Source organism: Suncus etruscus, chromosome 15, assembly GCF_024139225.1.
Source record: "Suncus etruscus isolate mSunEtr1 chromosome 15, mSunEtr1.pri.cur, whole genome shotgun sequence".
NCBI classification, from domain to species: Eukaryota; Metazoa; Chordata; class Mammalia; order Eulipotyphla; family Soricidae; genus Suncus; species Suncus etruscus.
The window spans coordinates 28,501,377-28,525,606 of NC_064862.1; the positions used below are offsets into that span (position 1 = coordinate 28,501,377).

A 24,230-nucleotide genomic window follows, 5' to 3' on the forward strand; every position below is an offset into this window, starting at 1 on the left:
CTCCTTATATCTCCGTCAGCAATGGAAGTGGTGATTCATGCAAATGAGCCTTTCAGTGTTTGATTAAATTAATAGAGTTGTTCGACTTTAGATGAATGAATGTCCTGAGGGTGCATTGCACTACTGAGATTGGTTTCCTATAGCTTGGTGCATTGCGCCCCCTGGTGCTCATTGATATAAATGCACTCCTGCTGGTGGGCTTCAGCACTTTGCTCAGGAATGGAGGTTTTTGATCTCTAAGTAAGTCAATTTGTGCAAATGCCTTTCCTGTGCCTTACCATCTCCAACCCACAAGCAGGTTCTATGGAATATATATAACTTTGACACCAAAAGCAAGAGAAGACTTCTCTAAAGAAGAAACTTTCATCACTTGGTACCTCTTCAAGGAAGTCTTCCTTAGTTAATGTCTTCCACCCACTGGGCCAGGTATTTCCTGGAACATTTTCTTGCAGTCTGTGCTCATTCCTAACCATAACAAATATCCATTGAACTGTCTGGCCCCCAAGCCTCACTACACATTGCATGAGCCTGAGACAAGATTATATCTTACTACATGGTTCCAACAAATTTAGCAACCATCTGTTAATGTGTGAAGCCCTATGCTAGGTGCAGGAGAGGTCAAGACACGTGACCTTTACCAGGTAGAAAGCTGGTGCAGAAAGATGCACAAAATAAGCAAGATATTTCAGGTGAATGAGAAAATATCAAGCAAAGTGAAAGGAAGGAGACTCTCAGGAGAGGAGCGCTTCCTTATGGAGAAATCATTGACATGTGTACAGAGCCCTAAGAAGTGGAAGATTGAGATGGAAAGATCTAAGCAAAGAGAATTCCAGGCAGTGTGTGTAAACCTGGTGAAATGAGCTGTAGAAAACAAGGAACTGACTGGGCAAGTGGGAGATGAGCTCAGAGAGAGACTGTGGGCAGAGTTTTATATGATGGGGAAGGTCTGTAAATTCATCTAAGTGTAACAGACAGTCACAGGAGAATGAAAAAGCCAGTCTGAGTGGCATGATCTGATTTCAGCTTTCTCAAAGAAGAGGAAAAAAGGGGTGAGTGTACAGGTTCTTGGGAAGAGGGAAAGACAGGAGAAGGGGATGTCAGGGTGCCATTTCTTCCCCCTATATTTCTGACTTGCTAACGAATCAGGAAGAACAATGTCTAATCTTTGGGATGATGACTGATATTTCTCCCTCGAGACAGGCCCTACACCCAGGTGTGCTTTTTTCATTACCTCCACAAACATGTCTGGAGAGCTTGCTATGCAACATTCTATTTACCTGCATCTGCCTGCATCTCTGGCGTCAGGCCACTGCCCCTTCTTGGACACAGCCCTTTGTGGGGCAGGGCCCAGGACAGAAGTGAATTGAAGGCCAGCAGGAGCCAACCTCCTAGAAAGCTGGCAGCTAACACCTGTGGGAAGGGGAGGTAGGGCATTGGCTAGGCTGGAGTGCTATAATGTCTTTTCCCCTTAAATTTCTAAAAGCTTTATTTTCTTTAAATAATTGTTTTTACTGAATCACCTTGAGATACACAGATACAAATTTGTTCATGATTGAGTTTTAGTCTCACAGTGTCCCAACATCCTTTCCTTCACCAGTGCATACTTTCTGCCACCAATGTCCCTAGTTTCCTTCCCACCCTCCTCCTTGCTCTCCTCTTCCCTGCCAGCCTTTGTAGCAGACATTTTCCTCCTCTCCTCTCTTCTCTTAGACATCATGATTTGCAATATTATTACTGAAGGTATTATACATGTCATTTTACCTCCTGTCATAATGTGGTAATAATACCCAAAGACAATTGAGACTAATGCAAAGAGGACTGGTTCATGGTAGGAAGCTTGCCACAAAAAGTGGGGGTGAGGGGAACATCTGTTTCATTTTAGCAACTGGGTGCTGGGAACCCCATGAGATCTGTGCTACTCTAATCCCCTTTACATGCAAACAAAGGGAGACCCAAGGTCCAGAGTCATGAGTCTTAGGGCACACAGGTAAATAAGTGGAAGAGACCAAATGAAGGGGGCTGGAGTGATAGCTCAATGGATAGGGCTTTTGCCTTGCAAATGGCCAACACAGATATGATTCCACAGCATACCACATTCTCCCAGGCCTGCCAGAAGTCATATTTGAGTGCAGGAGTGAAACTGAGCACAGTTGTATATGGCCCCCAAACCGAAATGCCCCTTTATCCCCTAAAAAAGAACCACCACCACCAAAATAAAAAGAAATAAAGAAAAATTTAAAAAATGATCTAAAGTTACATCCACCAATTGCAGGCTTGACTGAGTTTTGGATGCACGGCAGACCACCCATAGCCCTGTGTAGGTCCCCTTCTGGAAGACTGTGATCTTCCTCAGGGGCACAGGCTGAGAAGTCCCTTTGTCCTCATTTTGGTCGATGCATTGAAATAGAGACTTTCAGCAAGCTAAGCTGCTGTTTTCAGCCAGGATGCTTCCAGAAGGCCAGGATGGTTGTGCAGGTTCTGTACTGAAGAACTGTGGGAGATGACTTTGAGGATCCTCACAGGCCAGTGGGGATGCAGAGTCTCACAGCAGGGGGCAGTGCCACACTCTCAAGAAGGGGCACCACAGCTTAATTTGAACAAAGAGGTTAAGAAGGGTAGGCAGCTGCCTGTGGAGTCTTTTCCAGTTGGTTAAGATGCAAGTAGCCAGACCCCATTGGAGAAAATCACAGCCAGAAACTGAGGAAGAAAAAAGCTGACATTTCAGGATAATACCATATGTGGTTCTGAAGGGCATATCTTTTAGAAAATTTGGTCCTCAGTTCAACACAATTGGCAGGTTCCCAGACCCAGGAAAACCCAGAGCATTACTAATCTGCCTTGGTGGGTTGAATTGGACACCCCCTTTCCCACCACGGGTGTTTGTGTGTGTGTGTGTGTGTGTGTGTGTGTGTGTGTGTGTGTGTGTGTGTGTGTGTGTGTGTGTGTGTGGAAGAACCCCAGACCTCACCTTCCAGGCAAAGTCAGGAATCTCCTCCAGGGACCAGTAGGCCCCACATGTGTGTTTCCATCCATCACCTGGAGACCAGCAGCAGTAAGTCAAGATGCATCTCCCTTTCTTTGATATGGGTTCTTCTACTTTCCCTGAACTCTGTGGAGTTAACATCCTGTCCTACAACGACTGATCAACTGCAGGCATTAAAATGAGAGGGTCCGGGCCCGGAGAGATAGCACAGCGGTGTTTGCCTTGCAAGCAGCTGATCCAGGACCAAAGGTGGTTGGTTCAAATCCCGTTGTCCCATATGGTCCCCGTGCCTGCCAGGAGCTATTTCTGAGCAGACAGCCAGGAGTAACCCCTGAGCATCACCGGGTGTGGCCCAAAAACAAAAACAAAAACAAAAACAAAAGAGAGGGTCCCTACTTCAATGTGTCTTTCCCACATTTCTAGTACATCATCTTGTGCTCCTCCTCTGCAAGCTTCCTACCATGTATATTGTCAACAATGGTAGAAAAAAAACATTGAGTTAGATGGTCTGTGCCCAGTTTTCATTGCAACTAGAATATACTCCAGCTACACTGGACCCTGCTGTCAAACCCTTTTGATCAATGCTTTTGGCAGGTGAACTGTCACTGTTCAGAAAAGGACGATTAGGCATCTTCTTGATGGTGAGAGGAAAGCTGGCCCATACTTCTTGAAGGAGATGTGAAGGAAACACTATGTCAGTACGCAGAATAATAGGTCTGAGAGCTCCTCTCTGGCTGAACCCTATAACCTTTTCTTTTTGATCTCTTCCACCCTGATTCCAACTTTGGTGAAGTTCTTTGTGCTTGGTAAGTCACTAAAGATTGAGATGACAGAACTGAAGTCCCTCATGCCACAAGATGTCTCTGCAGTTCTCACTCTCCCCAGAGAGTGTCCCTCTTCACTACCATGGAGAAAAGGTATGTTGGCATCATTGTGCAGGTGATGATGGCTGAACTTGGTATAGCTGTACTGATTCTTTTGATATTTAAAACTGGAGAATCCAACACTGCTTTGCCTTTTCAGAGTTTGGGGACACTTGCATCATTTCTGATCCTCTGTCCTTTCTCTGTGGCCATAGGTGCATTCTCTGTTACCCCATCCCCTATTCTTCTTGTAACCTTACCTGCTAATAGACCTCCCATTTCTGGGAGGGGTCTTTGGTAGGTAACATAAAGGTTTGGCCTGAGGGACAAAAGGGGGATTTGCATGGATGGAGGATGGAGAAAGAAGCAGGAGGAGATTGCTGAGGGACAAGGTACAATACAGGGATGAATAGGAATCCAGCATAAAAGGTTATGAGAGAAGCCACACATGTTGACTAGGCATGAATAAAGCTGATATTTCCTGAAGCCTGCCTGTGAGTGAGTTCTCTACCCATCACTATCCAGAAGTTGGGGACCGCTGGCTGGAGAGGAATTGGATACATGTGGTCCTGGGCTGGAGGAAAAAGGCCTCCATCACCATCCACCACCATCCAAGTTCATCCAAAGGGCTTTAATGCCACATTCTCAACATGCAACTTACAGGGCAGATATCTCTGGACCTCTCTTGCTTTTGCTTTTATTTATTTTGGGGGCCACACTGACCTCTGGCATACTAGTAATGCTCAGTGCTTATTTACTCTTGGCTCTGTAATCTGGGGATCATAATGGGTACCAGGGATCAAACTTGAATTGACTGCATGCAAGGCAAGCACCTTACCCATAGTCCTATTCCTCTGGTCTGTTACTTTTGCTTTCAATAGTACTCATAATTATTTTTAATCACACAAAGCCTCCTAAACTGCCATTATAACATAAATCTAGAAATGAAGAATTTTTAGGACAGTCTGGTTAGGAGAAACTGGTTTCTGAGGGGTGGGTAATGATTGTTTTAGCTTGAACAGTCTTGCTTGTTTTGTGAAAAAAAATTCCATATACAGGGCAGTCAAAGTATTCAAATTCAAACATATAGCAAATAAGGGAAGCATGACCACATGGGATGACCAGATTCGAACCAGCGTCCTTCCTGGGTCTACTGCGTTCAAGGCATGCTATGCCATCTCTCCGGTCCCTGTCTGTCTTTTTTTTTTTTATATCCTGAAATGCATGAGATTATTCTAACCCTCTCTTTCTGATGGTTTCACTCAACATATTAATCTCTCTATATATATAAGCAAATACATGACTTCATTTTTCCTAACAGCTGCATTTTCTTGAGCCATTCAACAGTTCTTAGGCACTTAGGTTATTTCCAGATTCTGCCTACTGTAAGTTGTACTGCCATGAACATCAAAATGCAGAAGGCTTTTCTGCATGGCATTTTGGGGTTCCTAGTGGATATTCCTAGGTGGCTAGGCTTTTATTTGCTGGAGAATGTCGTGTGTATTTTTATTAAGGTGTTAGGGTTAAAACTGCCATAAATATGTCATGTTGGTTTCAAGTGTAGTGTATCTGTGTAGAGAAAGTTATTTCTGTGATATCTTACCACATATTTTACACATATTTTACACATATTTACCACATATTTTTATCTTAATAAAATATGATAGTGAAAAGACATCACAAAATATCAAAGGGAGATCATTTCTACAGAATGCCTGACAGTGCTCACTTCGGCAGCACATATACTAAAATTGGAATGATACAGAGAAGATTAGCATGGCCCCTGCACAAGAATGACACACAAATTCGTGAAGCATTCCATATCTTTAAAATAATGCCTGACAAAGTCTCTTCAAACGATATCACCAAAAGATAATCAAAGTAACTATCATGGATTGGAAGCGATTTAAACAGAGTATAACAAGCTGCAATTTGGGAACCCAAATCTGATCAAGAAAATGGGGCAACATCCAAATGGTCTCTATAGTTCCAAATAGCAATATCTCTCAAATTAATGTGTTAATTTGAAAACTGTACAATTTTGTAAAATGTCAATACTAAGAGTAAAATATGGTGATGCCAGTTGCCTTTTTATATTATCTTATGCATATTTCATTCATGTATACAATTCCACTATATGCAAGTTTTTTCCCTACTCTCAATTTTTCAGAATAATTTCCTTACTCCATGTGGTGCTCATCGGTCCAGACCAGACTAGTGAATGAAAACTCCTTTGAAGTGTCTCTCCTATGCCAAACATCATATTCGAGCCTACTTGTTTGCACTTTACTAACTTTCAGTCCCAGTAAAATATTCTGGGACCACCTTGTGCCACTTTTCCCCTAATACTGGAAGCAACTGTACTCCCAGAAGCTGAAGTTGCCACAAAGATAAGAAGTATTAAAAGTATTAAAAGGAGGGGGGGGGGGGATTTGCTTTGCATGCAGAAGGATGGTAGTTCAAATCCGGCATCCCATATGGTCCCCCGAACCTGCCAGGAGTGATTTCTGAGCGTAGAGCCAGGAGTACCCTGAGCGCTGCTGGGTGTGACCCAAAAACAACAAAAAAAGAAGTATTAAAAGGTAAGTAAGGGCCCGGAGAGATAGCACAGCAGTGTTTGCCTTGCAAGCAGCCGATCCAGGACCAAAGGTGGTTGGTTCGAATCCCGGTGTCCCATATGGTCCCCCGTGCCTGCCAGGAGCTATTTCTGAGCAGACAGCTAGGAGTAACCCCTGAGCACCGCCGGGTGTGACCCAAAAACAAAAACAAACAAACAAAAAAAAGGTAAGTAAGGATGCTAAGTGTGCTCACTGCTACTGGAATTTTCTTGCTTCTTTTAAAGATGTTGACAGGAGACTGAGGCAGTAGAGATCGGACAGCAAGTAAGGCATTTGCTTTGAATGCAGCCAACCCAAGTTTCATCCTTGGCACCACCTATGGTACCTGAATGTTGGCCAAGAGTAATTTCGGGATGCAAAGTCAAGCTTAAGTGCTGAGCATCACCAGATATGCACGAAAAAGCAAAGTAAATATAAAGTGAAAATCAAAAATATGCACCCATGTACATTTACAGAGGCATGCTAATAAAGAGGTGGATCAAATATTTACAGAAGCATGTAAAGACAGCAGTGCAACATACACTGAGAAAACGCATTTAATCCTAAGAATCATTGGTAATCATAAAATGTAACTATTTTAAGTTTTGGGGTCACACCCGGTGACGGTCAGAGGTTACTCCTGGCTCTGTGCTCAGAAATCACTCCTGGCAGGCTCATGGGACCATATGGGTTGCCAAGGATTGAATCTGGGTTCGTCCTGGGTCGGCAGCGTGCAAGGCAAATGCCCTGCTGCTGTGCTATTGCTCTAGCCTGAGGGTCATCCTTTTAATAAACCCCATCATAGTTGAGACTTTGTCAGACACAAATTCAAAACATATAAGCTGGCTTGAGTTCCAGCACATAATGAAACACATTGACCAGCATTGCTCCTGCTAACATGCAATAGAAATCCACATTAGAAACATACCACAGAGGAGAACTCATCTACTCACAACCTGCCTAATGGGGCATCACAGATAGTTCTATGTTGCATGCTGAAAAAATTTTAAAGAAAGTTGTACTGTCTAAATGATAACATTAAGGGACCAGAAATATGGGCGGAACTGAGTTTTTTTGTTTGTTTTTTTGGTTTTGGGTCACACTCAGGGGTTACTCCTGGCTCTACGCTCAGAAATTGCTCCTGGCAGGCTCAGGGGACCATATGGGATGTCGGGATTTGAACCAATGACCTTCTGCATGAAAGGCAAACGCCTTACCTCCATGCTATCTCTCCGGCCCCATGGAACCGGGTTTGATCCCCAGCATGGTCCCCAAGCCTGCCAAGAGCGATTTCTGAGGGCAGAGCCAGGAGTAACCCCTGAGCACCAATGTGTGTGGTCCCAAAACAAAGAGAAAAAAAAAGAAAAAGGAAACAAAACAATTAAGAGTCCCCCCCCCCAAAAAAAAAGTTTCCCACCTAAGACTGAAGGATAGGATACCACAGCTGAGCATACCAGGAGTGATCCTGAATTCAGATCTGGAGAAGGCCTTGAGCATACCAATGAGGCCCAAAATAGCAAACAAACTAATAAACAAACAACCCCCCCCAATTAAATAAATAGAAGTCAGTTAAGGGGCCGGAGCAGTGGTGCAAGCGGTAAGGCGTCTGCCTTGCTCACACTAGCCTAGGATGGACTGTATTTCCATCCCCTGGCATCCCATATGGTCCCCCAAGCCAGGAGCGATTTCTGAGCGCATAGCTTAGAGTAACCCCTGAGTATCCCTGGGTGTGGCCCATAAACAAACAAACAAAAAAATAAGTCAGTTAAGTCTGGTGACCTGAACCTGACAAGGATGTGGAAGCTCTGAGTCCCCACACTGTGCCAAGTCCTGAGGTCCAGCTCTAACCTTATGGGGGTCCTGGTCTCTGAGAATGTCCCTAGAGGCCTCAGAGGTTCCCCACAGAAGGCGATTTTTGTACCCAAAGGGAGGTTTAACAATATGTTTGGTTTTGTTTGGGGCTTAGGGTCATTTTCAGCAGTGCTCAGAGCATACTCCTAGGCTCTGTGCTTTCGGGGGTGCTGAGGATTAAACCTAGGTCAGCTGTGTGCAAGGCCTGGCCTTACCGCTCCTACCATCTCTCCAGCCTGGTGTGGCAATGTCTGGAGACATATCTGGGTTGACAACCAGAGATATGTACTAAAAACTTGTTTTATAGAGTTCAGAGGTGCTTCTTCAGTCCTTGGACAGGAAGGTTCTCACAACAAAGAATCATCTTGCCCTGAATGTGGCCATTGCCAAAGCAGAGGCTCCATCCTTGAATAAGAGTAAACACTGTTTTTATTTTTTTTTTATATTCACGTATGGTTCAAACAACCAAGAGAGACTGGGTTATTCAGGAGTGGTTATTATGAATGGAGTTGTAATTTCAAATAACACATACCAAGGCCTTGAAGGCAGCATCATGTTTTCTTTACATCATTCACAAATAGCAATTTTTGGGGGGTTTTTTTGGGGGGGCACACCAGCAGTGCTCAGAGGTTACTCCTGGCTCTGCAGTCAAAAATCGCTCCTGGAAGGCTCGGGGGACCATATGGGATGCTGGAATCGAACCCAGGTTCATGCCAGGTAGGCCACATGCAAGGAAAACACCCTACTGCTATCCTCTCGCTCTGGCCATATAGCAATTTTAACTGATAAAACTGACATCCATGAAATTGACCATTGCCACTACTACTTTTATTGAGGCTTGATTTTGGGGCCACACCTAACTGTGTTTAGGGATTACTCTTGGTGGGGTCTGAGGGCCAGATGGGGTGCTTGGGATCAAACCCAGATCATCCATGTACAAGGCAAGCATCCTACAGAGTGCTATAGCTCCAGCCCCTGATAATTTCTTGACTTCCCAGCGTTGCAAGGTTTATAAAATACAATCTGTTCCTCATTAAATGCCTAATGGCTCATGCCATCCAGCAATTCTCTAGTACCAGGATTCAACAGATGATTTAGCTAGTCTTTGACAAAGGCAACAGAATGAGAAATGAACTTACAGTGCTCAGAGAAAGAGTGTCTCTTTTTATGGGCTCTCTCTATTTGTCACACAACCCTTGTCTCCAAGACTCTGGGAAGGGAGGAGCCTAAGGTGGCAAAGTCAGATGTTTTTTCCAGGAACCAGCAACCCTAGCCAGCCTTTTTCTATTTGGTTTTTTGTTTGTTTGTTTATTTGTTTTGGGGCTACACCTGGTGATGCTCAGAGGTTAGTCCTGGCTCTGTATTCAGGACTTAGTCCTGATGGATTGGGGGAGCCATATGAGATACCAGGAATCAAACCCAGGTCTGCCATATGCAAGGCAAGCACCTTACTTGCTGAACTATTGCTCCAGTCTTTCTATCCAACTTTTCACATTTTTTCATACCTGACTCTAATCTATGAGCCTCCGCTCACCTTTGTTCTTTCTTAAATAGAAGTTGTAGAATTAATGACTTACTCAGGGGTCAAAACAGAGCATAAGATCCTGAGTTTTATCCCTGGCACTGCAAATTCCTCTTGAGCACCACTGAATTTGTCCCTGGAGTCACCCCCAGCATTGCAGGTCTCAAACACTGAAACTTCTAGCCCAGTTCCAATGCAACTTCCAATGGTGTAGTCCCCTAGAACCCCTAAATACTGTTTGGGAGATACCAACTAGTAATGAATGACCAGTTATCTCTATACAAAGTGAAGCTGAGTTCCATTCATGTCAGACTTATTTACCATTAGTGTACAAGAATTCTAACTTCTCTCCATCCCTCCCAATGCTTGCAATTCTGCTATTGGGGGGGGGGGAGTTCACACCGGTTATGCTCAGGGTTACTCCTGGTTCTGTACTTAGAAATCACTTGTGGCAGGCTCAGGGGTCCATAGGATGCCAGGGATTGAACCGAGGTTGGTCGCATGCAAGCCAAATGCCCACCTGCTGTGCTATCATTCTGGCTCCTATCAACTTTAGTTTTAACAGTAGTAGCTATCCTGTTGGGTATGAGGTGGATTCTCACTGTAGTCTGATTTTCCTTTCACTGTGGCCAACCACACTTCCTTGTTTTTCTATCTCTATGGCTCCACACTCTGACCATTTTAGCCCTTGGAACTGAGACATGGATTTCATGGTATTTCATGTCCCTGAAATACCACGGTTTTGTTTATTTGTTTGTTTTTGGGCCACATCTGGTGATGCTCAGGGGTTACTCCTGGCTCTATGCTCAGAAGTCATTCCTGGCAGGCTCGGAAGATCATATGGGATGCCTGGAACGTCCCAGGTCAGCCGCATGCAAGGCAACCAACCGCCTTACCGCCGTGCTTTCATTCTGGCCCCCTGACATACCATGTATTTAAGGTAGATTTGATGGGCTAAGTTCCTGTCTTTTATTTGGGTTTTTGTGCCACACGGGAGATACTAAGGGTTTATCCAGCTCTGCACTCGGGAATTACTTCTAGTTTGGCACAGGGGACCATATGGGAAAACAGGGATCAAATCCAATTGGTCATATGCAAGGCAAATATCCTACCCATTGTGCTATTGCTCCAGCCCCTGTATTTTGTTTCTAGGTTACACCTGGTTGTGCTCAGGTTTAATCTTGGCTTGGTGCTCTGGGATCACTTCTGGTGATGCTCAAGGAACCATATGCAGTGCTAGGAATCAAACGGGGGTCTGCTGCTTGTAAGGCAAGCACCTTAATCCCTGTACTCTCCCCACCCCCAAATGTGTGCTTTTTGTCTGTCTTTTATTTTTCTCTTAGAAACATAGAAAAAGATACAGTAGTCTCTTCAGTCTGAGAGTCAGAAGCAAGAGATGAGTACAAACATTTCAAAGTTATCATCTGAACACATAGCTCTGCATGTGTTTCTGCATGAGTTTTTCTTCCTGGACTTGACAGAAGAAGGTATATGATTCCTTTCTACAGAATCTATCTGTTCTGGTTCCATCCCATACCCCTCATCTCATCTGCTGCTGCTTTCTTTTTTTTTTTTTCTTTTGGTTTTTGGGCCACACCCATTGACGCTCAGGGGTTACTCCTGGTTATACGCTCAGAAATCGCTCCTGGCATGGGGGAACATATGGACGCTGGGGGATCTAACCGTGGTCCGTCCTAGGCTAGCACGTATAACGCAGATGCCTTATGCCCTGCGCCATCGCCCCAGCCTCATGCTTATGCTTTCTTAAAGAGAAGGGGAGTATTCTATCACATTTATTCTTACACTGGCACAGTACTATTTTGTACATGCGACTTGTTTCTGCACCCAGATTATGACAAAGGTGAAAATGCAAATACAAGTATATTTTATACCTTATATTTTATACTTTTTCAAATGCCTACCTATTATAGGATGGATATACCATAGCTACTTATCGAGGGAATTTCTTTTCTGATCTAAGTAAGTCAAGAAATAATGGAAGTACCTTGTTCAAAAGCTCTGTTCACACTGTCAGTCAATTCTTTCTGCTTAACTGCAAAAGAAAAGCATTATCTTCACTTTTTTTGGGGGGGGGAGGGTTTGGGTCATACCCGGCAGTGCTCAGGAGTTACTCCTGGCTCTACGCTCAGAAATCGTTCCTAGAAGACACAGGGGACCATATGGGATGCCGGGATTTGAACCACCGACCTTCTGCATGCAAGGCAAACACCTTTTCTCCATGCTATCTCTCTGGCCCCTATCTTCACTTTTCTATTTAAAACAGTCATGATTTGAAGACAATACTTTGTCAGCTGTGACATCAAAACCAATACAAAGGCCCTGGGATACAAAAGGGCTTTTTGCATGTGACACAGGTAAAAGAATTTGAAATAGCTATGTAACAAGAGAGATGGTGGAGAGGGTGGTTGCAAAATAGGAAGAAGTAGAGGCCAGATCATGCAAGACTTTATAAATTAAGATGAAGAGTTTGGTCTTTTGGGTTGGAAAGATAGTACAGGATGTAAGGCAAAATGCTTGCCTTGTGTGTGATTGAGCACAGTTTGGTCCCAGGCACTGTTCTGGGCACCCATAGGAGGCAAGCCTGAGTACAGATGCAGGAGTAGCCCTAAGCATTGCTAGATGGGTTCCCCATTATTTTGAGCCCCCAAAAGAGTTTAGTCTAATCTGAGAAGAATGGGGAACTAGTTAAAATTTTTTTCTTTTAGTTTTGGAGATAGATCTACCAGTGCTCAAGGGCCAACTCTCAGCTTGGTGCTCCTGGCAATGCTTGGGAGACCAGGAAGTGCCAAGGATCAAACCTGACATTCCTGTAAGACCAAGGATAATGAGAGATCTGGGTTTCTAAAAGGTCTCATGATGACAGACAGCATATGACAGTATATATTAGCTGTGACTTAAAACGACAGCTAGACTGATCCAGCCACTTTTGCTGTTCAGGTGAGAAGAATGGTAGCCTAGAACATGACAGTGAAAATGAAGCTGGGTGGGTGAACTTGAGACACCTGAGGTCATCTTTTCAAGATTTGGTGAGAGACCGGTGAATGGTACCTCTTAGGACTTTAGATGTGTGCAGCTGGATTGTGTCATTCTCTTGGAAAAGGAACATTAGCAGAGGGCCAGGTTCTTGAGGGAGTGAGGGGGATGCTCGTGAATTATAATATACAAATGTCACTCAGGCCCATGTGTCTCTTTTTGCTCAACTATATCTACTCAATGCCATGACGGTGCCTGATAAGTTTGGGCATAACATGAACATTTGTGAAAGCATAACTGCATATAGCTGGAATAAGAGCCCTGAAGTCTTTCTATACAGCAGTTCACTGTAAGGTGGGGGACTGAGTCACATCTGGAGATACTGAGGGGTCACTCCTGGTGGTGCTTGGGAAACCGCATGGGGCACCAGGATTTGAACCAAGTTTCTCCATTTGAGAAAAGATGTGTTGTATTTCTAAGGGCTTGGCAATCTTTGAGACTAAACTCTGTCAAGTACTCAGCATTTCTTGGGGGAAGTGTGTTCATGCATTATCTTACTGGTTGTTGGGTTTTGGGGGACTTGGAATTGTGCACTCCAGGGCACTGGGGGAAGGGGCATTCATGCTTCATCTCAGTTAATCTTCAGGATTAATCTACTTTTTTTTTTTTAGTTTAGAAAATGGGCTAATGAGATTGTGCTCCACCTATAGACTCTATGAAGATTTGATCCAGGTGTTTTTTTCCAGATCTGTTTTCCTTTAACCACTCCTCCTCTGTAGGTATTTCTACAGTTTATGCTAAGTTGTTTTTTTAACAGTGGGGTGTGTGACCATTATGTAAAGCTTTTTTTTTTAAATTGTGCTGGTATTACTAAAAAAGAAAAAAGAAAAAAAGGATGTGATGAGTGTTGATGATTATGCAATAAAATACCTAGTATCTTTTTCTACTAGTGAGGCCAATTGTGGTCTGAGCTCTTGAATCCTTATAACTTATATTATAATCAGTGATCACAGCTAACGCCTGATATACTTATTGTCTTTTGTCATTTATTCACAGAGAGACCTTGCACTCAAAAAGCAGAACAGGACAAAGCCAGGTAGCCATAGAGCTGTAGATCTCGGAGTGGCTGACTCCTCTGAGCCCTCTTCCTGGTGGGCTCTAAAAACAACAGAAACTGCATCTGGAAAGCTGAGCAAATGCAGTATGTGGGACTGTGTTTACTATATTTTCCATGAGAAGTAGAGGGAATAAAAAATGCATTTTAAGGGACCAGAGCGATAGCACAGCAGTCGAGCAGAGCTTTTGCCTTGCATGCGGCTGACTCTGGACAGATCTCGGTTTGATCCCCGGTGTCCAATATGGTCCCCCAAGCCAGGAGTGATTTCTGAGCGCATAGCCAGGAGTGTCACCTGAGTGACACAGGTGTGTCCCAAAAACAAAAGAAAAAAGAAAGGAAGGAAGGAAGAAAGAGAGAGAGAGAGAGAGAGAAGGGAGGGAGGGAGGAAGGAAGAAAGGAAGGGAGGGAGGGAGGGAGGAAGGAAGGGAAGGAGGGAGGGAGGGAGGAAGGGAAGGAGGGAGGGAGGGAGGAAGGGAGGGAGGGAGGGAGGAAGGAAGGGAGGGAGGGAGGGAGGGAGGAAGGAAGGGAAGGAGGGAGGGAGGGAGGGAGGAAGGAAGGGAAGGAGGGAGGGAGGGAGGAAGGGAGGGAGGGAGGGAGGGAGGGAGGAAGGAAGGAAGGAAGGAAGAAAGGAAGGAAGGAAGGGAGGAAGGAAGGAAGGGAGGAAGGAAGGGAGGAAGGAAGGAAGGGAGGAAGAAAGGGAGGAAGGAAGGAAGGAAGGAAGGAAGGAAGGAAGGAAGGAAGGAAGGAAGGGAGGAAGAAAGGGAGGGAGGGAGGGAGGAAGGAAGGAAGGAAGGAAGGAAGGAAGGAAGGAAGGAAGGAAGGAAGGAAGGAAGGGAGGGAGGGAGGGAGGAAGAAAGGGAGGGAGGGAGGGAGGAAGGAAGGAAGGAAGGAAGGAAGGAAGGAAGGAAGGAAGGAAGGAAGGAAGGAAGGAAGGAAGGAAAAGAAAATACATTTTAAAACTGAGGCTAAAGGGCTGAAACAATGATATTACAGCCGGTAGGGTGCTTGCTTTGCACCCTTGCACCCTTGCTTGGGGCTCAATCCTTGGCACTCTTTATGGTCCCTAGACCAGGAGCAGTTTCTGAGCACAGAACCAGGAGTAAGCTGTGAGCACTGCCTGGTGTGTGTTTTATGAATGTGGCCCATAAAACAAAACCAAAATTTAAAAAATATTAAAATAAGGTTAAGGGAACTTGAGAAATAGTACTGGGTTATGTCATTTACCTGACATGCATCTGACCCCCTTTCGGGGGGCTAGAGAGATAGTACAGCAGGCAGTCCAGGTTCCATTTCTGGCACTCCACATGGTCCTCCATGCTCTGCCAGGAGTAACTCGTGAAATTCACTGGGTGTTTCCCAAACCAAAATCAAAACAAACAACCTAGTGACACATGTGGTCCCCCACTCCTACCCCCAGCACTTCCAGGAGTGATCCCTGAATTCAGAAACAAGAGTGAGCCCCTAGCACAGCTGGGTACAGCCCAAACTCCCAACAAAACAAAACATTAAAAGTTAGATATTTGGTTCAGTAGAACTTGATTTACGTAGGTGAGGCCCTGGGTTGGATTCTGAGCACTGCAAAAAGAGAAAAAATTTAGATTAGAAACTTAAATGAATAGACTTTGTGTTATGCTGGGGACTAGCACATACAAGGCAAGCTCCTTCCATAGCTGCTATGCTATTTCACTGGCCTTCATTCTCTCTCTCTTTTTTAAATTGAGTCACTCTGAGATGCACAGTTAAAAAAAATGTTGGTAGTTAAATATCAATCATAGTGTTCCAACACCCTTTATTGGTTTTCACTTCCTTCCACTACTTTGCCCAGTCTCCATAAAAATTTTTGTCCTCCCCCTCCCCCTTGCCAGCATGCTTCTTTGGCAGACAATTTTTTTCTTTTAGGCACCTTGGTTTGTAATTCTATTACTGAAAGAAGATCATTCCTAATCATTTTACCTCCTTTCAACACCCAGTTCTTGACCAGAGTGATCATGTCCAACTATTATAGACCTAATTGCATTCCCTCCATTTCTGTTGTCTTTGGGTATTATTCTCATACTATGCTTTTTTTTTTAAATACTCTGCAAACGACTCATTATTCTATGTCTGTCCTTCTCCCTTTGACTCATTTGACTCATCATAATACTCTCCAAATCTATCCAAATTTCATGACTTCATTTTTTCTAACAGCTGAGTAGTATTTCATTGTATAGATGAGCCATAGTTTCTTTATCCACTCATCTGTTCTCGGCACTTGGGTTGTTTCCAGATTCTGCCTATTACGAACAGTGCTGCAATGATTATAGGAGTTTTTTGGGGGTTTGGGTCATGCCCAGAGGCTCTCAGGGGTTACTTTTGGCTCTGGGTTCAGAAATTACTCCTGGGGGCTAAGAGATAGCACAGCAGTAGGGCATTTGCCTTGCATACTGCTGACCAGGACAGACCCAAGTTAAATCCCCAGCATCCCATATGGTCATTCTGCTCCCACCCCAGCCTGCCAAGAATGATTTCTGAGCGGAAAGTTAGGAGTAACCCCTGAACACTGTCATTTCCTCGAAATTCGCATTCTTCCTGCTTCCTTGTCCTGATTTGAGGTGTCGATGTCTCTCGAGCCAGATGTGAAACTTCAGCAGCTCCATGACAGTGCTTTGGAGTCCCCCAGTGGGGTTCGGGCTCCCAGACCCAGGGTGGCCTCAGGCTGTCCCTGGGCTTCTCCTCACAGACCCATGGCTCCTCCTTACAGTCACAGGGCACTTGCAGCTCCTCCAACGCACATGCTCATGCCCAGTCAGTCCTCTCAGGCCAGCTTGGGGACACTGAGGTCCAGAGATACCCCCATCTACTCAGGAACTTGTTAGTATTCTGAGGACCAAGAAGCTGATGAGCCCTTCCCTGGGACTTGGGCTTGATGATGGACTCTTTAGGATGGATTCTCTAATCTGGGGAAGAGCCTTGTTGTATAGCTGAGGACTTGTTTAGAAAAACGATTGCAGAAAAATACTTCAGGGTGATTGGAGTTTGAAAGCATTGACTATTGAACAGTCAGGCGGTTTGCGGGTACACTGCTTTTTACCTGCTGAGGATCTCTTCCATTTACTCTTTCAACAACTATCCTTCAGAATAGGTTCCCTTCAGGATGCTGTCCATCTGAGCATCTGAAGAGAGCTAGCTGCTTGCCCAACTCTGAGACGATGCAGATTCAAGCAAACTTAAATGTTTTTCCTGTAAATTAGAAGTTTTCCTTCTAACCCCTGACCATGGTCTACAGCCACTTCAGAGCCTCCATTTTATAGCTTCAGAGTAGCAAAGGCTATTTATCATATATATTTTGGTTTTGGGTCACACCTGTGGTGCTCAGAGGTTACTCCTGGCTCTTCACTCAGAAATCACTCCTGGCAGGTTTGGGGGGACTATATGGGATACCAGGAACCGAACCCAGGTCTGCCACTTGCAAGGCAAACACCCTGCCACTATGCTATCACTTCAGCCCCTGTCAATTACTTTTTATTTAATATATTTTAGTAGATTTGATATAGTAAATGATTACTACCATAACACTGGCTAATATATCTATACTTCTGCATAATTAACATTGTAATTTTTTTTTAGATTTACTCTCAGTAACTTTCAATTATATATTTACATACTTTTTTTGTTTTGTTTTCAGTTTTGGGCCATACCCAACTATGCTTGGGGATCACTCCTGGCAGGCTTGGGGGACCTTATGGGATGCTGGGGATTGAACCCAGGTTGGCTGTGTGCAAGGCAAATGCCCTATCTGCTTTGCTATTGCTCAGGCCCCTGTGTGGGGTTTTGTAGTTGTTGGTTTGATTTTTTTTTTTTTTTGAGGATCTTCCAAACAGGATTCAATAGGCATCGGGGCTCCTCCTGGCCATTTTTTTTTTTAATTTTTATTTTGACCAGGGACCAGCATGGTGGCGCTAGAGATAAGGTGTCTGCCTTGCCAGCTTTAGCCTAGGACAGACCGCGGTTTGATCCCCCGGCGTCCCATATGGTCCTCCAAGCCAGGAGCGCATAGCCAGGAGTAACCCCTGAGCATTACTGGGTGTGGCCCAAAAACCAAAAAAAAAAAAATTGTATTTTGACCATATTGGCTTACATATCTTTCACAGTTTTATTTTAGTTACATATTAACATTGGATCAGGGGATACCATCACCAAATTTGTAGTCCCCCCATCCCCGTTCCCTTCCTGCAACCCATATCCCCCACCATCACCCCCCGGGCTGCTAGAGTAGGTGGTCCCCTCTTTGTCTAGCTTACTATTAGTGATCATATATCTGTTTGGTCCTGGTACCCTCCCTTGTTTCCCCCTCTGTTTGAGAGGCGGAGCTAGATAATTCAAGTTATGTGGTTTTGTTTGAAGGAAAGAAAAGCAATAGAATGGGGTAAATAAATAAATAAATAAATAAAATAAAAATCAAATAAGCTAAAAATGGTCGGAGTCCTTCTAGAGGCTTTCAACCTCAGTTTTAGAGAGGACAGGAAAAAGGTAATTGAAACACCACAACCATACAGAAAGAAATATCAGATAAAATATCCAGTGAGCACTACAGCAATAAAGACAAGCACCACACAATAGTCTCGGTCCTGAAATCAAACCATGCCGGAGTGCAAAAAATATATATGTGTATAAAAGGATTATTTTGTGCTTATTTTTCTTTTTCCCCCTGCATAGGCACAGTAACTATTGGGGACATTATAGAGATAATGTCCCTTGGCCTAGGACAGGGGTCTCAAACTAGTGGCCCGTGGGCCGTTTGCGGTCCTCCATACAACATTTTGTGGCCCGCAGCCACAAATATCGCAGTATTCGTGATTATTTGCTTACCGAATAATCGCAATAAAAATCGCATTAGTAAGAAAAAAATCGCATTAAACATTCGCATACCCCGAGCAGTTCCGTTTGGGGTATGCAAATGTTTAGGGCCCGAAGAGATAGCACAGTGGCGTTAGCCTGCAAGCAGCCGATCCAGGACCAAAGGTGGTTGGTTCGAATCCCAGTGTCCCATATGGTCCCCCGTGCCTGCCAGAGCTATTTCTGAGCAGACAGCCAGAAGTAACCCCTGAGCAACGCCGGGTGTGGCCCAAAAACCAAAAAAAAAAAAAAAAAAAAAAAAAAAAAAAGCAAATGTTTAATGCGATTTTTTTGCGATTTTTTTTCTTACTAATGCGATTTTTTATTGCGATTATTCGGTAAGCAAATTCCCTTATGCGGCCCTGCCTCACCCCGACTTTGCCTCCTGCGGCCCCCAGGTAAATTGAGTTTGAGACCCGTGGCCTAGGAGATACAGGGTTTCTCTACCCCTGAAGTATACTGTCATGGGATTAACTATAGACTCCTTGCATGATCATTTACTCTCCCTTCGGTGCTTTTGTGGTGTATGAAAGACTTCTGCTTCGTCATGGATGGTAAAATCAGACCTCTGTATCTAGAGATCTTGGTGTCTGTACAGCTTAAGGAATGGAGCTTATGATGAAGTCTTTCTTTGTGGTTCTAGCAGTTCTGCTTCTTCAGTGTCGTTTTAATCCATCTTCTGTAGTTGGTGGTCTTGGTCATTATGCTGCTCCTAGGATGGAGCCTGGGATAGAGTCTTTCGTTATGTTTCTGGAAGACCTGTTCAGTTGCTATTGTCTCAGTCAGACCTCTGGAATTGGAGATCTTGTTTGTTGAACAGATCGTAGGCCAAAACCTAGGCTAGAGCTTTTTGTTGTTGTTGCTGTTGGTCCCAGGATGCGTACTGTCCAGTCCTGGTTGTAACATCTGTAGATAGCGATCTTGGCTTTTGGTTTTTGGGCCACACCCGGCGGTGCTCAGGGGTTACTCCTGGCTGTCTGCTCAGAAATAGCTGCTGGCAGGCACGGGGGACCATGTGGGACGCCGGGATTCGAACCAACCACCTTTCGTCCTGGATCGGCTGCTTGCAAGGCTAACACCGCTGTGCTATCTCTCCGGGCCCGTGACCTTGGCTTTTGCACAGATCAAAGGGTGACATGTCTTCTGATTTTGTCTTATCATTTTGGCTGGTGAGGAAGGACAACTTGCTCTTAGATCAAGTTGTTCCCATTTCCTCGTTGTCAGGTTATCAATTTAGAACTGGCGCATGTTGGTGTCAGAGCAGCATTATGGATGCCCTGGAGGGGATTTGGTTCCTGGAGCTGTTGTGAAAAACTGTCGTTTCTATGTCTGGGATCCAGGAGTCAAGGCTGGACAGTCGGTGCCTAATTCCCTGGGGTCTAAATTGGTTCCACATGACATACGTTCAAGGTGGGAGATGCCCCTGTGTTGTAAAAAAGTATGAATTCTTATCCCTAGTAGATAAGAGCTTGTTTTTACATGTAAAAATTTCCCCTTTTATTAATATGCCTTTGCAGGAAGAAGTGGTGCTACATATATTGCTGGTGGGTTTGGGGGTGGAGAGAGAAGAAAACAGACACACGACAAAAACTGAAAATATATATGCTCACACATATCTAAAGAAAAAAGCTTCTTTTTTTAAAAAAAGATTAAATAAAAGACGTAATTAAAGGGAATAAAGTGGGGCCAGAGAGATAGTATGGAGGCAAGGCGTCTGTCCTTCCTGCAGAAGGAGGGTGGCTCAAATCCCAGCATCCCACATGGTCCCCTGTGCCAGCCAGGAGTAACCTCCGAGCATAGAGCCAGGAACACCCTCCGAGCACTGCCTCCTGGCCATTCTTAGCCAACTAGACTAGCCCAGTACTAGGGCCTAAGGGCATAATACTGTTTGGTCCTTTGGTGCTGGGGATCACATGGGGTCACACACTGGTGTTTGAGACTTCCAGGGCTGCATCCAGCAATGCTTGGGGGACTATGTGGTGCCAGAGATTTTGTCAGGGTTGCCCAGATGAAAGGTATATGCCCTTCCTGCCTCATTCTCTGATTCCTACTTAATTTTTGAATTGATTCTATTTGTGTTAGGTTTAAAAATTCAGGAATTTTTTGGTCTTCATAAAATTTCTCTTTTCCCCATTACTTTCACTTGATGGTGATTTATTGTACAACCTTTCAGAAATACTTGATATACATTTTAGAAGAGCAACTAATCATTTCTTTTTATCTTTCTACTTCCCCTCATTTCTTCTTTGTACATTGCTAGTACTGAACTCAAAGTTTCTACATACACAAGGCAAGGCATCTACCACTGAGCCACATTCTTGGCTCCTTCAGCAGTCCTAAAGAACTGGATGGTTCAATGCTTGGGCCCAGTGATTCGCTACTGAGAACTAATAGGGATTATATGTTGTCCTAGGTGCTGAAGCTGTACTTAAGAAAAAACTTTTGTGTGTGTGTGAACCATTTTTGGCAGGGGTTTTTAATGATGTAGTGCTCCACCAGGTGGTGCTCAGGGGCCACCAGAGCACCATAGGACTGGGCAGTGAGGACGGGAGGCTGTGCAGAATATGGTTTGTGGCTATAATGTAGGTCACACTTGCTCAACATATTCTCTGCCACTCGTCCATATCCCTGGTCCACTGAAACAATAAGCAACAGTCTTCCCCTCACTGTGGTTTTTTTAAACACACATCCAGCCAACCATAGGGCCTACTCCTAGCTCTGTGCTCACAGATCATTTCTGATGGGGTTTTGGGGACCCTGTGTGATACCCAGGATTGAACCAGTGTTGGCCACATGTAAGGCCAGTGCCTTATCTTCTGTACTATGTCTCCAGACCCTGAAACTATGGCCTTAAATAAGAGACTGTCCCATGTCCTTGTCCCATGGTTGTGTTCTGACATAGAGTGTGGGGAGACATTCTAAGAATATATATTTATATAATATATATTATATATAGGCATATATAATATATAATTTCCAGTTATAGCCCAGATTTAACAGGGAAATAAAACAAGAGACCATTGTGATAACTGTTGGGTGATGAGACGGGATCTGTCTGTGTGAGAGCTGAGTGCTCTAATGCAGACAGGTGGGCATTGGAGTGCACACTGGCCATTGGAGGGCTGGGAATGAAGAATGCACCTCTTGAAGGGCTGGCCAGGCCTGACTTTTGGGAAAGTGCAAGAGGGTCAGGGAATCCGGCTGTGGCAAGCAATGGAAGGAACACAAGGGAAGGATGCCAGGAACAAAGCCGAAGCATCTAGCCTCATCTGTGGAGGAGAACAGGTGTTAGTCTAAGGATTTGGGGGAACCTCAAAGATTATAAATAGGATGCTACTTGTTCAAAGGAAAAGTGAAAAGAATTCTTAGGTGGGGAGGGATTCTCAAGTGGTGTTAAAGGGACCTGAGGGCAACTTACAATAAAGCTTAGCCAGCTCTTAATAGATGGCTTAGTGCTTGGAATCCAGTAATTCTGGGGGCTCTTGGCAGGCAGCATGAAGAGGGAACTGGACTCCTTTGCATGCAGAACAGGTGTCCCTGACCCCTGAACCTGACTTCTCTGAGAACTTTATTTTGGGGGCAGCAGGACGTGTGTATGATTGGGTTATAACCAAAACTGTCCAGAGCTTACTTCTTGCTCTTTGCTCAGGGAGCACTCTGATGAGTCTTAGGGGCCCACATGGGTGCCAGGGATTGAATCTGGTTGGCCACATACAAGGCTAGCATCCTACTTGCTGTACTGTCTCCACACACGCCCCTTAAAGTTTTTTTTTTGGGGGGGTCACACCCGGCAGTGCTCAGGGGTTACTCCTGACTCTATGCTCAGAAATCGCTCCTGGCAGGCTCGGGGGATCATCTGGGATGCCGAGATTCAAACCTCCGTCCTTCTGCATGCAAGGCAAACACCTTATCTCCATGCTATCTCTCAGGCCTGCCCCTTAAAGTTTTGGGGGGGCACACTCAGCCATTCTTTGGGGGCTACAACTATTTCTATTGTTTGGAGAAACATGCAGTGCTGAAAATCAAACCTGTGCTTCCTTAATTAAGTCAACCAAGAGCTTAACTCACTAAATCATCTTTCCAGATGATATTATAAGAACTGATATCTTTCAATATATTTTGTTTTGTTTCTGAGACATACCCCGCAGTGCTCAGGAGTTAATCTTAGCTCTGCACTTAGGGAGCACTCCTGGCAGGCTTGGGGAACCATATAGAATGCTAGGAATTTAAACCAGGTTATCTGCATGCAAGGTAAACTCCTTGCTCAATCTTGCCAGGATTTGAACCTGGATTTGACCTGTGTTGGCTGTGTGCAAGGCAAATGCCCTGCCTCTGTGCTATCGCTCTGGCCCCTTGTTTTAGTTTTGTTTTTTGAGGGGGAGGTCACACCTGGCAGTGCTCAGGGGTTACTTCTGGCTCTGCATTCAGAAATTGCCCCTGGCTTGGGAGACCATAAGGGATGCTGGGGCTTGAACCCGTGTCCATCCTGAGTCAGGTGCAAGACAGGATTTTTGTTGTTGTTTTTGGGCCACACCTGGTGATGCTCAGGGGTTATTCCTGGCTATGCATTCAAAAATTGTTCCTGGCTTGGGGGACCATATGGGATGCCGAGGGATTGAACTGTGGTTTGTCTTAAGTCAGCTGCGTGCAAGGCAAATGCCCTACTGCTGTGCCACCGCCCAGGCCCCATGAAGAATTCATTGACCTGATTAGTTTTCTTTAAAGCCAGAGTCTGTCAGGTATGAGGCATTGTCCTCCATGCTTGCTTATAATTCTTTCTGGTTGGAGCAGCACACTCAGCAATGCTTAGGGGTTACTCCTGACTCTGCATTATGAATTACTCCTAATGTGCTTGGGGTACCATATGTGATGCTGGGGATTGAACATGGGTTGGTCACATGCAATGCAAGCACCTATCCACTCTGCTTATAATTTTCTGGTTTTTGGTTTTTGGGTTACATCGGTGGCACTCAGGGGTTACTCCTGGCTCTGCACTCAGAAATCACTCCTGGCAGGCTTGGGGGACCATATGTGAAGAAGAGATTCGAACCATCATCCAACCTCAGTTGGCTGTGTGCAAGGCAAATGCCCTACTACTGTGCTATCTCTCAGCCCCTTGCTTATAATTCTTAAAACTGCCCTCCATGGTAAATGTAGAACACAGAATGTAAAAGTAGCATTCTCATTTTGCAGATGAGAAAGCTCATCTTGTGACTTTTTTTTTCTTTAATCGTATCAGTATTTTATACCTTGAAGTTCAGTGATTTGGTTTGTATTTTACAGTCGTACCTGGTGGTGCTGAGGATGGTTCCTGGCTCCATGCTTATGGGTTGCTCCCTGTCGAGCTTGGGGGATCATATGATGAAGGGATTGAAAATAAACCTTCATATGCTCCTGCCCTTTGAGCTCTATTTTAGGACTCTTTAAA

At 44.6% G+C, this 24,230-nt stretch overlaps 1 protein-coding gene and 1 non-coding gene across 2 annotated transcripts in view; both read left to right on the top strand.

The window, feature by feature from the left end:
• The window catches only part of SGSM1 (small G protein signaling modulator 1), a 667,483-nt gene that overhangs the window by 113,251 nt on the left and 530,002 nt on the right, over positions 1-24,230 (top strand). The gene's annotated exons all lie outside the window — the stretch shown is intronic.
• On the top strand, positions 5,568-5,674 carry LOC126031587 (U6 spliceosomal RNA). Its single transcript, XR_007503420.1, has one exon. It is a non-coding gene; the product is annotated as a U6 spliceosomal RNA (small nuclear RNA).